Here is a 13,040-nt window from a genome sequence, read left to right as displayed (position 1 = left end):
GGAGTGCCGTCACGCTGCCGGAGAACTCATCTACCTCTCCGTCTCTCTTGCTGGATCAAGAAGGCCGAGATCATCGTCGAGCTGTACGTGTGCTGACCGTGGAGGTGCCGTCCGTTCGGCACTAGATCGTGGGACTGATCGCGGGACGGTTCGCGGGGTGGATCGAGGGACGTGAGGACGTTCCACTACATCAACCGTGTTTCTTAACGCTTCTGCTGTGCGGTCTACAAGGGTACGTAGATCGAATATCCCCTCTCGTAGATGGACATCACCATGATAGGTCTTCGTGCGCGTAGGAAATTTTTTGTTTCCCATGCGACGTTCCCCAACATAAGTGTCAAAGAAATCCTCGCCTTCTTTTTGGGTGTACCCTTTTGCCACAAGCCTTGCCTTATACTTTTCAATAGTACCGTCTGGCCTAACTTTTTCTTGAAGATCCACTTGCATCCGACAGGTTTGCAACCAAATGGTCGGTCAGTGATCTCCCAAGTCCCATTCGCGATGATGGAATCCATCTCGCTACGGACTGCATCCTTCCAGTACTCTGCATCAGAAGATGCATATGCCTCTGAAATGGACTTTGGCACATCATCCACGAGATACACAATGAATTCGTCACCAAATGATTTTTCAATCCTTGGTCTCTTACTCCTTCGTGGAGCCACTTCACTGTCGTTCTCCACAATGGCGTGTCCACAATCTTCAGGAATTGGTAGTTCGAGAGTTGGATTAACGTTTGCTTGACTATATGATGCTCATGTATTCTTCATGGGAAATATATCCTCAAAAAATGTAGCATCTTTAGATTCCGTCACCATGTTTACCGGCACATCCGGTACATCGGATCTAACTACTAAAAATCTATAGGCAACGCTGTTGTGTGCATAACCAAGAAAGACACAATCAACCGTCTTAGGTCCAAGTTTACGTTTCTTGGTTATCGGTACATTGACTTTTGCCAAGCACCCCCAAGCACGCAAATACAAGAGATTGGGTTTCCTTTTTCCCCATCCTTCATATGGAGTCACCTCACTATTTTTAGTGGGAACCCGATTAAGGATATAACAGATGGTCAAGACAGCCTCACCCCACCATGCCTTAGACATACCTGCACTATCTAACATGGCATTCACCAAGTCCGTTAGAGTGCGGTTCTTTCTTTCGGCAACCCCATTTGATTGGGATGAGTAGGGCGGCGTCACTTCATGGATTATTCCATGCTCCGCACAAAATTGGGAAAAATCACTAGAAACATATTCTCCACCTCGATCCGACCTTAGACGTTTAATTCTTCCATCTAATTGGTTCTCGACCTCTCCCTTGTAGATTTTAAAATAGTTTAATGCTTCATCTTTAGTTTTAAGTAAGTACAGGTAGCAAAATCTAGTTGCATCATCAATAAAAGATAAAAAATATCTTTTCCCTGCCTTAGTCAACACTCCATTCATCTCACAAAGATCGGAATGAACTAGTTCTAGTGGTGACGTATTTCTTTCCTCATCGCCATAAAAGGCTTCTGAGGTTGCTTTGCTTGCACACAAATTTGGCACCTAGAACCTCTGACTACGGAAAATTTAGAATTAAATTCAAGCTGCTCATGCGGGATATGCTACCAAGATTAACATGACATAATCTCGAATGCCGAATAGATGCATCTTTATTTGTATTAAGAACACTAATAGTGTTGTGAACAAATTTATTCTCAGAATCCAACAAAGACGTGCGGAACAAGCCTCCACACTCATATCCTTTTCCTATAAATAAACCAAATTTGGATATAACAAGTTTATTTGACTCAAAAACCAATTTGAAGCCATCTCGGCATAAAAGAGAGCCCCTAATCAGGTTCCTTTTTATTGAAGGCACATAGTGCACATTCTTTAAGGAAATGATTTTTCCTGACGTAAACTTCAGGTCAACCTTCCCTACTCCACGTACAACAGCACCGGAACCATTTCCCATCAAGATGGAGGAACCGCTTGTAGCCTGACAAGCAGAAAATAAATTAAGATCAGCACATACATGAATGTTAGCTCCCGTGTCAACCCACCAATCAGCGGATTGACACGCCATTAAGACAACAGGGATCAAATCATACCCTGCAGTACTGGGCTCGCTAACAACCATGTTGACAGAGTTCTGTCCGTTTTGCTGTCCACCCTTCTTGCCTTTCCTGTTGTGGCACTTATTGGCCTTGTGGCCAGGCTCACCACATACATAGCAGATTATGCCATCCTTCTTCTTCTTAAAATTGGTTGTATTCTTGGCCTTTGGATTGTGCTGTTTGCCCTTGAACTTAGCACCAGATTTTTGCACGAAGTTAGCGTTTGAGGTGTCGTCCTGTGCCATAGAAGGTGCGTCTTTAGCACGTGCCTTCTCTTCCACATCAAGGTGAGCAATCAGGTCATCAACCCTCATTGCCTCCCTCTTGTGCTTAAGCGTGGTGGCTGTTAGGGCATAGTTTATGCCTAAGTAATTTTGGTGATTGATGACAGTACCGCAAAGGACTAACCTGTGTGTTAAGATTTCAGATAACACATGTCGACGGCACAAGACGACTCGCCCCCTCTTTCCATGGAACAGAAGCACGGTGTACTCTACGATTCTCTTTTCTTGAGTCATAGGAACGCCGTACTATTAAGAGGGGACCCGTAGTGGAAAGGTTTGGGTGGAATCAATTTTGCACGCACTCACATTATCTTCCTTCCCCTTACGTGCAACTTTGGAGTGGCTCCCGCCTCTGTGCTTATCTCATCTAAGCAAAAGGTCCCTGAGCGGTAGTACCGCTAGCCCTAGCGGTAGTACCACCCCTGGTCAGCGGTAGTACCGCTCCAGGAGCTTAGTACCGCCTTCCTAGCGGTTATACTTTGACGGACCTTTTTGCGAAGACTTTCTTGGCGGTGGTTGGCCCGGTAGTGCTTATGCACTACCATGGGCCCAACGGTAATACCGCTGCAGCCAGCGGTAGTACCGCTGGAGTGCTAGCGGTAGTACCGCTAGGCACGGGCTGTGAGTGGGAAAACGGTTGGATTTTTTTCCCCACTATATAAGGGGTTCTTCTAGCTGTGGAACCCTATCTCTTACCCTCCCAAGCTCCATTGTTGCTCCCTAAGCTCAAAAGTGCCCGATCTCTCTCCCTAGCCAATCAAACTTGTTGATTCTTTAGGGATTGGTTGAGAAGGCCTAGATCTACACTTCCACCAAGAGAAAAGTTGATTCCCCCACCAATCCCTTGCGGATCTTGTTACTCTTGGGTGTTTGAGCATCCTAGACGGTTGAGGTCACCTCGGAGCCACATTCCATTGTGGTGAAGCTTCGTGGTCTTGTTGGGAGCCTCCAAGCTTTGTGTGGAGTTTGCCCCAACCTTGTTTGTAAAGGTTCGGTCGCCGCCTTCAAGGGCACCTATAGTGGAATCACGGTACCTTGCATCGTGTGAGGGCGTGAGGAGAATACGGTGGCATTAGTGGCTTATTGGGGGAGCATTGTGCCTCCACACCGCTCCAACGGAGACGTACTTCCTGTCAAAGGGAAGGAACTTCGGTAACACATCCTCGTCTTCATTGGTTCCACTTGTGGTTATCTCTAACCTTTACTTTGTGTATGCTTATGTTGTTGTATATCTCTTACTTGTCTTAGTAGCTCTTGTTGTTAGCTTCATTACGGTTCACCCCATTGTTGTTATTATTGTGAACCCATATGTTGTTTACCCTAACTTTCTAAGATTAATTAAAAAGTGGTCGTTGCCTATTCACCCCCTCTAGTCAACCATATCGATCCTTTCAATTGGTATCAGAGCCGCGTCTCTTTATTAAGGGTTTAACCACCCGAAGAGTATGGAAGATGATGAGGGAGTTCCCCGTGCACAAACCGAGGGCATGGAATTGACTTCGATCACAAGGGACGACTTGAATAGGGCTATGGCCACACTCAAGACGTGCATGACGAATGAGGTCAGGACCATGCTTAAAGAGTTAATGGAGGGAATTAAACACTCTCCCGAACCGGCATTGGTGGTTAAACCCACCACCATGGATTCGGAGGCCAATTCCGTCAGGGAAACGGCTAAAGGTATGCGACCTTCCCAACCTCTCGAAATGATGGGAATGGGACGTATGCATCTGTTCCACCACCCGTAGTCTATGGAGGACCGGTTCCCACACCGCGTCTTAATCCTGTTGGTCCTCCTCCTAAGCTTGTGAAAGGTGACTTTGCTAACTGGGTATTTTCTATTAAGTCTCATTTGAATCACAGCTCAACAAATTTATGGAGAATCATCGAGCAAGGATATTATCCACATGATCCAAGCAACCTCACTCCAAGAGAAGATGCGGACAATCAATACAATCACTCTGCTTTGTTTATTCTCCAGTCCGCAGTGCCACCTGAAGATCTTCCTCACTTGCGTCCCTTCACTTTGGCCAAGGATTGTTGGGAGAACATTATGGTGTTGTACAAGGGAAGGTCAAGCATTCAACGGTCCAACTATGAAGTGATACTTGATAAGGCCGATGAGTTTGTGATGAAGGAAGACGAGGATCCTCGTGATCTCTATCGGAGGGTGACTGCTATTGATGTGGCACTCAAGGACCATGGGAGCAAGGACGTGGATGATACATGGGTCAAGCGCAAGTTTCTCAAAGCCATCATGCCTTTCAATAAAGCCATGTCATCTGTCATTCGTCAGCGACCAGACTTCCACTCCTTGTCTTCCCGTGAGGTGTTGGATGAATTCATTGCAATGTCGATCATGAACGAAACAGCTGACAATGCACTTGCTCGTGTTCGCACAAAGACAGCTTCTCCCAACCTTGCGTTAAAGGCAAAAGCAACATTTGAAGAAGAAGAAGAGGATGAGGAAGAGGAGAGCTGCCCTGAAGACACGAAGTATGCCTATCATGAGCACATGGATCTTGCATCAAGGAAATTCTGGGGGAACAAGAGGAACTCAAGACCCACCTTCACCAAGAACAACTTGAGTGGGTTCAAACCCAAGCAATGAGTGAGGACATGCTATAATTGTGGTAACATGAGTCACTTCGTGGCCGAATGTCCCTATGAGAAAAGGGAAGACAATGGAGGCAAGCTCATTCGCAAAGACAAAACCAAGTCATTTTCAATCAAGAACAACTTTGTGAAGAAACCTCACCCAAAGGGGATGGTGGCCCATGAAGAGTACCCTTCTGATGATGATGATGATGATACAGTGGCAACGACAACTGTTGCTATTGCCACTCCCTCTCCCCAGAAGGTGTCTCTCTTCAACGCCCCCAACGAGAACCACATCACCAAGTGCCTCATGGCAAAAGGTATCAATCAGGTAACCCCCATCATTAAGACCAACATCGCTACTGCTCCTTCATTGTTAAATTGTGTTGATGATAGTGATGTTGGGGAACTTAATGAGCATGATCTTGACAAGTTTCTGTGCACTATTAAGGGAGAATCCAAGAAGCACTTTGTTGCTCTCTTGGAACAACTGGTGAGGCCAATGACCTCATCGAGTCTCATGAGGAGACCATCTCCGAGCTTCAGGGATACAGTCGTGAATATGCCGATGAAATTTCTGAGTTATCTATTGCTCTAGAAAAGAGCGCACTCTTCGTTTGGCTCTTGAGGAGTCATACAACGATGACTGCGCTAAAATGCAAAAGAAACTAGATCATGATACTGTTCTTACTCGTATGCTTAAGTCTGAGAAGTATGCTCTTGGGGTTGGCCATGACAGACTCAAAATGGAGTTTGACACACTTGACAAGGCTCACAAGGTCTTGAAAGGTGTTCATTTCTCTCTAAAAGAGTCTCATGATCAACTCCAAGCAAAGCTTACCAAGGAGATCTCTACTTGTCCTCCCTTTGTGTTAATTGATAATGCTTGTACAACTAATCCTTGTTGTGAGCATGTACATCTTGTGGAGGAAAATGCCAAGTTAAAGGAGCAACTTGAGAAGGGCCTTGTGACATGCATACAAGGTGGGAAGAGCCTGAACGACCTCTTGAGCACTCAAAAGGGTGTTGTAGGAAAGGAGGGACTTGGACTTACCTCCAAGTCAAAAGGAAAAAGGAGGAACAAGAGCAAACGATCTCCTATCCTCATGGACATCTTTGTCAAAGAGGGTGAAGGGACTCAGGAGGTGAACACGAACAAGGTGGACGATGGTAACGTCAAGAAGGGCAAAACCATTCCTACTAACACAGCCGACAAACTCAATTCTTCTTATGTCTTATGTCGTGCTAGTGATGGGCATGTTTATGCCAGATTTGTTGGTTCCTACTATGAGTCCATTGAATGGGCTATCTGGGTTCCTAAGACCCTTGTCTCTAACATGAAAGGACCCATTAAAAAATGGGTACCTAAAATCAAGCCTTGATCTATTGCAGGAGTTTGCTTCTGGTGGGGTGTCATGGTTGCTCGATAGTGGAGCAACAAATCATATGACCGGAAGCAAGGACTTAGTGGTGGACGTGCATCCTTCTCCATCTATGCCCACCCATGTCCAATTCGCTGATGCATCCTCGTCAAAGGTATTGGGATTTGGTAAGGTGGTCATCTCTCAAGAGTTATCTATTGAGAAGGTCATGCTTGTTGAGTCTCTTGCCTACAATTTACTTTCGGTTCGTCAACTTGCAATTATGGGTTTTTCCACATTCTTTAATCTTGATATTGTGGTCCTCCCGTGGAGCAAGACTCTTAAAGTAGCCTATGTTGGATATGTCGAAAATGGTCTTTATCTGGTGAACTTCTCAAAGCGACCCACTAAGACCGCGACGTGTTTAATGGCTAAAGTTGATGTGGGATGGCTTTGGCATCGCCGACTAGCTCATGTCAATATGAGATCTTTGCAAAGTCTTCTAACAGGGGACCATGTTCGTGGACTAACAAATGTGAGTTTTGCTAGAGATCGTGCTTGCAGTGTCTGCATTGAAGGAAAGATTCATGAAACTGCTCATCGTCCAACAACTCTCATTTACACTAAGAGGCCATTAGAGCTCCTCCATATGGATCTTTTCGGCCCTCCATCATTTGATAGTATTGGAGGCAGAAAGTACTGCTTGGTGATTGTTGATGACTACTCAAGATACACCTGGGTATATTTCTTCAAAAGGAAGAGTGAGACTCAACAAACTGTCATCAACTTTGCTAATGAAGCTCAACGCCAACATGAAGCAAAGATCTTGATGATTAGAAGTGACAACGGCAACGAGTTCAAGAGCTACACCTTGGATGAGTTTCTAGGTGATGAGGGAATAAAACATCAATATTCATCACCATATACCCCTCAACAAAATGGCATGGTAGAAAGGAAGAACCGGACCTTGATGGACGCTGCAAGAACAATGATGGCGGAATTCAAATCTCCATATAACTTTTGGGCAGAGGCCATCAACACAGGATGTCATGCGTACAATCGGCTCTATATCCGCAAAGGCTTGAACAAGACTCCATGTGAGATTCTCACTGGAAACAAACCCAATCTCAAGTACTCCGAGTATTCGGTTGTAAGTGTTTCATTCCCAAGAAAGGTGCACGTTTAGCTAAATTTGATTCTAGAGCACATGAGGGCATCTTTGTTGGTTATGATACAAACTCTCATGCTTACTGTGTCCTCAACAAGTCCACCGGACTCATTGAGGAGACGTGTAACGTGGAGTTTGATGAAAATAATGGCTCCCAAGTGGAGCAAAGTGGTCTTTGTGATGTACGTGATGAAATTCCTCCCCAAGCCATAAGAAGAATGGGGATTGGTCAAATACTCCCCATTGAGGAACCCCTTATGGCCGAAGGAGAAGGACAATGCTCTACTCAAGTGGAGCCATCACCCCCACAAGCCCCACACGCTTCCGATGAACAAAGAGAAGACTCTCAACAAGATGAACAAGCTCAAGGTCAAGATAAATTGCCCAAAAATGATGATGTGTCCCATGATATTCAAGCACTTACCCAAGGTGCCGAACCTGCTCATGATCAATATCAAGTGCAACCACAAGATCCAGACCAAGTAGAAGCACAAAATCAAGATCAAGAGCAACCACAAGTACAAGGACAAACAAGTGAACCTGCTCAAGTCGAAAGTCTAGAAGATCAGGATACTGTCTCACAATTCCCTTCTGCAGCACCAACAACCGGTGCCAAGGGAGGCTCAAGACGCAAGGGCAAGCAAAGTAAACAAGTCGATGCTCCCCAGTTATCCAATGAAGAACTCTTGGAGTGTCCAGCAACCAAGATTGTGAACAAGCTGAGAGTCAAGTCACATCTTATGAAGAATGTACTTGGCAGTTTAAAAAAGGAAGTATCCACCCGTCAACAGATTTGGAATTATTGTGAGCATCATGCGTTTGTTTCGTATTGTGAACCTCAACAGGTACAGGAAGCACTCGATGATGAGGATTGGCTTATGGTCATGCATGAAAAACTTAACAACTTCGAGCGTAACCAAGTCTGGGATTTAGTGTCAAGACCAACGGAGGAACATAATGTCATCGGGACCAAATGGATATTCAAAAACAAGCAAGATGCCAATGGGATTGTGATTCGAAACAAGGCAAGATTGGTGGCTCAAGGCTACTCCCAAGTCGAGGGTATCGACTATGGTGAAACCTTTGCCCCTGTTGCTCGTTTTGAATCTATTCGCATGTTGCTTGCATTTGCTTCTCATCATAATTTCAAATTACAGCAAATGGATGTGAAAAGTGCCTTTTGAAAAGGACGTGGATGTCGCCTAGAGGGGGGGGGGTGAATAGGCGCTTTAAAATAGATAAGGTTAAGGCTTGAACAAATGCGGAATAAACTAACGTTTAATATGTCAAGCACAAAACCTACAAACAACTAGGCTCACCTATGTGCACCAACAACTTATGCTAAGCAAGATAAACAACTAAGTGATAGCAAGATATATTACAATAAACAATATGTCTATCACAAAGTAAAGTGCATAAGTAAAGGGTTCGGGTAAGAGATAACCGAGGCACGGGGAGACGATGATGTATCCCGAAGTTCACACCCTTGCAGATGCTAATCTCCGTTAGAGCGGTGTGGAGGCACAATGCTCCCCAAGATGCCACTAAGGCCACCGTAATCTCCTCACGCCCTCGCACAATGCAAGATGCCGTGATTCCACTAAGGGACCCTTGAGGGCGGTCACCGAACCCGTACAAATGGCAACCCTTGGGGGCGGTCACCGAACCCGTACAAATGGCAACCCTTGGGCGCGGTCACCGAACCCGTACACGTGGCAACCCTTGGGGGCGGTTACCAGTACCCGTACAAATTGCTCGGGGCAATCTCCACAACCTTATTGGAGACCCCGACGCTTCCCGGAGCTTCACACCACAATGATTGAGCTCCGAGACACCACCAAGCTTCTAGGACGCCAAAGCATCCACGAAGAACAATATCAAGGGTACTAAGTACCAAAGGTAGTAAGCTTCTCAACTTCTCACTTCCACGTATCACCGTGGAGAACTCAAACCGATGCAACTAATGCAATGGCAAGAACACACGAAGTGGTCAAGTCCCTCACACTCAAATCCCTCCACAACAACAAAAGCTATGGAGAAATATGAGAGGAAGAACAAGGAGCTCACAAAGAACTCCAAGATCAAGATCCAAGGGGTTCCCCTTACATAGAGGAGAAAGTGATTGGTGGAGATGTGGATCTAGATCTCCTCTCTCTTTTCCCTCAAGAACAAGCAAGAATCATTGGAGGGATAGAGAGTAATCAAGCTCTAAGAATGTCAACAATGGAGATAGAACAAGAGCTCAACGGATGAATTAGTCCAAGGGGGAAGAAGACCCCCTTTATATAGTGGGGGAAGGAATCACACCGTTACCCCACTTTCTGCCCGAGCTCCAGCGGTACTACCGCTGGCTGCAGCGGTACTACCGCTGGCACTCCAGCGGTACTACCGCTGGCACTCCAGCGGTACTACCGCCAGCTAGCGGTACTACCGCCAGCTAGCGGTAGTACCGCCAGCTAGCGGTAGTACCGCTGGCTGTAGCGGTACTACCGCTGGCACTCCAACGGTACTACCGCTGGCCCCAGCGGTACTACCGCTGGGCCCCTGGTAGTGCAACGGCACTACCACCGCCAAGAAAGTCTTCGCAAAAAGGTCCGTCCACGAACAACCGCTAGGCAGGCGGTACTAAGCTCCTGGAGCGGTACTACCGCTGACCAGGGGCGGTACTACCGCTAGGGCCAGCGGTACTACCGCCAACTCTAGCGGTACTACCGCTAGGTCGAGCGGTACTACCGCTCGCCACTGAAACAGCCATAACTTTCGCATACGAGCTCCGAATCGAGCAAACCCAAGCTTGTTGGATTCAGGACGACAAGGGCTATCCAAATCTTAAGACCATGCGGTTATGAATATGCCAAAGATATAGAGATGTGAGATCTCTATGAATGAAGAACCGGCAAAAACTCCAACATCGAAAACATCATAGTAGATGCATATGGACTCCGTTTTCGATGAACTCGAGCTTGTCATGAAGATGACCATAAGCTCTAAAACTCACAAAGAGAAACACCAACTAAGAACCAAGAAGTATGATGCAAGGATGCAAATGGTTTGAGCTCTCAACGAACGATACGATCAAGCTACTCACTTGAGAGCCCCCCTTGATAGAACAACAATCTATCCTAACCAGAAAACCTATCAAGGGCAAACCTATACCTTGCACCTCATCCTCTTGAGCTAGATGATGATGATCTTGGCTTCCTCAAGATGGAACACCTTTCTTGATTGTGTTGGCTTGATGAAGACTAGTTGATTGCTCCCCCATACTCACTATGGGTGAGCCACTCTTCAGCATATCTTCACAAGTCCATTGCCACCATAATGGACGGCAAGCTTCAAGCATGCTATCTTCGTGCTGATCCACTTGAACTTGCACACCGCAATCTTGATGACGATCACAACTTGACGTCATACTCCATGGGTTGTATGAGATCTTCCCTTTGACGCAAGCCCATGGAAACACACCTAACCCCCACATAAAACTCTCACGAAGACCATGGGTTAGTACACAAACACGTAATGGACAATGCTTACCATACCATGGGATCACTTGATCCCTCTCGGTACATCTTGTACGCTTTGTGTGTTGATCATCTTGATTTACTCTTTGTCTGAGATCTTGATCAACCATTGATGATGATCACATCTTGAAGTCATACTCCATGGGTTGTATGAGATCGTCCTTTTGACGCAAGCCCATGTAAACACACCTAACCCCCACATAGAACTCTCACGAAGACCATGGGTTAGTACACAAACACGTAATGGACAATGCTTACCATACCATGGGATCACTTGATCCCTCTCGGTACATCTTGTACGCTTTGTGTGTTGATCATCTTGATTTACTCTTTGTCTGAGATCTTGATCAACCATGTGTCTCTATGACCATTCTTTGGATAATACCTTGGATACCATCTTGGTCATCATATAAACTCCTTGAACCCAACAGATGGACTTCAAGAGGTGCCTATGGACAAATCCATACCATGGGATCACTTGATCCCTCTCGGTACATCTTGTAGGCTTTGTGTGTTGATCATCTTGATTTACTCTTTGTCTGAGATCTTGATCAACCATGTGTCTCTATGACCATTCTTTGGATAATACCTTGAATACCATCTTGGTCATCATATAAACTCCTTGAACCCAACAGATGGACTTCAAGAAGTGCCTATGGACAAATCCTATAAATGTAACTTAAGGCAACCATTAGTCCATAGGAATTGTCATCAAGTACCAAAACCACATATGGAGATATATGCTCCAACACCTTTCTTAATGGTCCTTTAAATGAGTTGGTCTATGTCAAACAACCCCCGGGATTTGAACATCTCAAGCTCCCCAATCATGTGTACAAACTTAATAAGGCACTCTATGGCCTTAAGCAAGCCACACGTGCGTGGTATGAGTATCTTACTGACTTGTTACAAGATCGTGGGTTTGAAATTGGGAAGATAGATCCCACTCTTTTTACTAAGAGGGTTAAAGGGGATTTGTTCATATGCCAACTATATGTTGATGATATTATCTTTGGTTCTCCTAACATTTCCTTCAATGAAGAATTTGCTGCACTAATGACCGAGAAATTTGAGATGTCCATGATGGGAGAGTTGAAGTTCTTCCTCGGCTTCGAGATTAAACAAGGCCTAGAAGGGACCTTCATCAAACAAGTCAAGTACACTCAAGACATGCTCAAACGGTTCGAGCTTGAAGATGTCAAGCCGGTCAAGTTCCCCATGCCAACAAGATGCAAGCTTGACAGTGATCCCAATGGTAAAGCACTGGATCAAAAGGTATATCGCTCCATGATTGGATCCCTCCTTTACCTTTGTGCATCTAGACCAGATATTATGTTGAGTGTAGGGATATGTGCACGGTTTCAATCCGCACCAAAAGAAAGTCATTATATGGCTGTTAAGCGAATCTTTCGATATTTGGCTCATACCCCAAACTTTGGCCTATGGTATCCCAAAGGAGCAAACTTCAACCTAGTAGGCTATTCTGACTCAAATTGGGCAGGAGATTATGTGGAGAGGAAGTCAACTTCTGGAGGATGCCAATTCCTTGGTCGCCCACTGGTAAGTTGGTCTTCAAAGAAGCATAATTGTGTCTCACTATCATCCACCGAAGCTGAGTATGTGGCAGGTGCAAGTTGTTGTGCACAATTGCTATGGATGAGGCAAACTTTAAAGGATTACGGTGTCACTTGTGACAAAGTGCCTCTTCTATGTGACAATCAAAGTGCTATCAAGATTTCCCTCAACCCAGTGCAACATAGCAAGACCAAGCATATTGATATTCGCCATCACTTCATTCGTGAACATATCAAGCTAGGTGATATTGAGGTTCACTTCATCCACACTGAAGAGCAACTTGCAGATATTTTCACTAAGCCCCTAGATGAAGCAAGGTTCCGGGAGTTAAGGCATGAGCTAAATATCATTGATTCAAGTAATGTGGATTGAAGCTAGGCACGTTGCACCTTACTATGCATTCTATCTTGTTCTAGATGTAGGCATGGA

Source organism: Hordeum vulgare, chromosome 6H (assembly GCF_904849725.1).
Source record: "Hordeum vulgare subsp. vulgare chromosome 6H, MorexV3_pseudomolecules_assembly, whole genome shotgun sequence".
NCBI classification, from domain to species: domain Eukaryota; kingdom Viridiplantae; phylum Streptophyta; class Magnoliopsida; order Poales; family Poaceae; genus Hordeum; species Hordeum vulgare.
The sequence above is the reverse complement of the archived record's forward strand: the minus strand, read 5'-3'. Positions refer to the sequence as shown.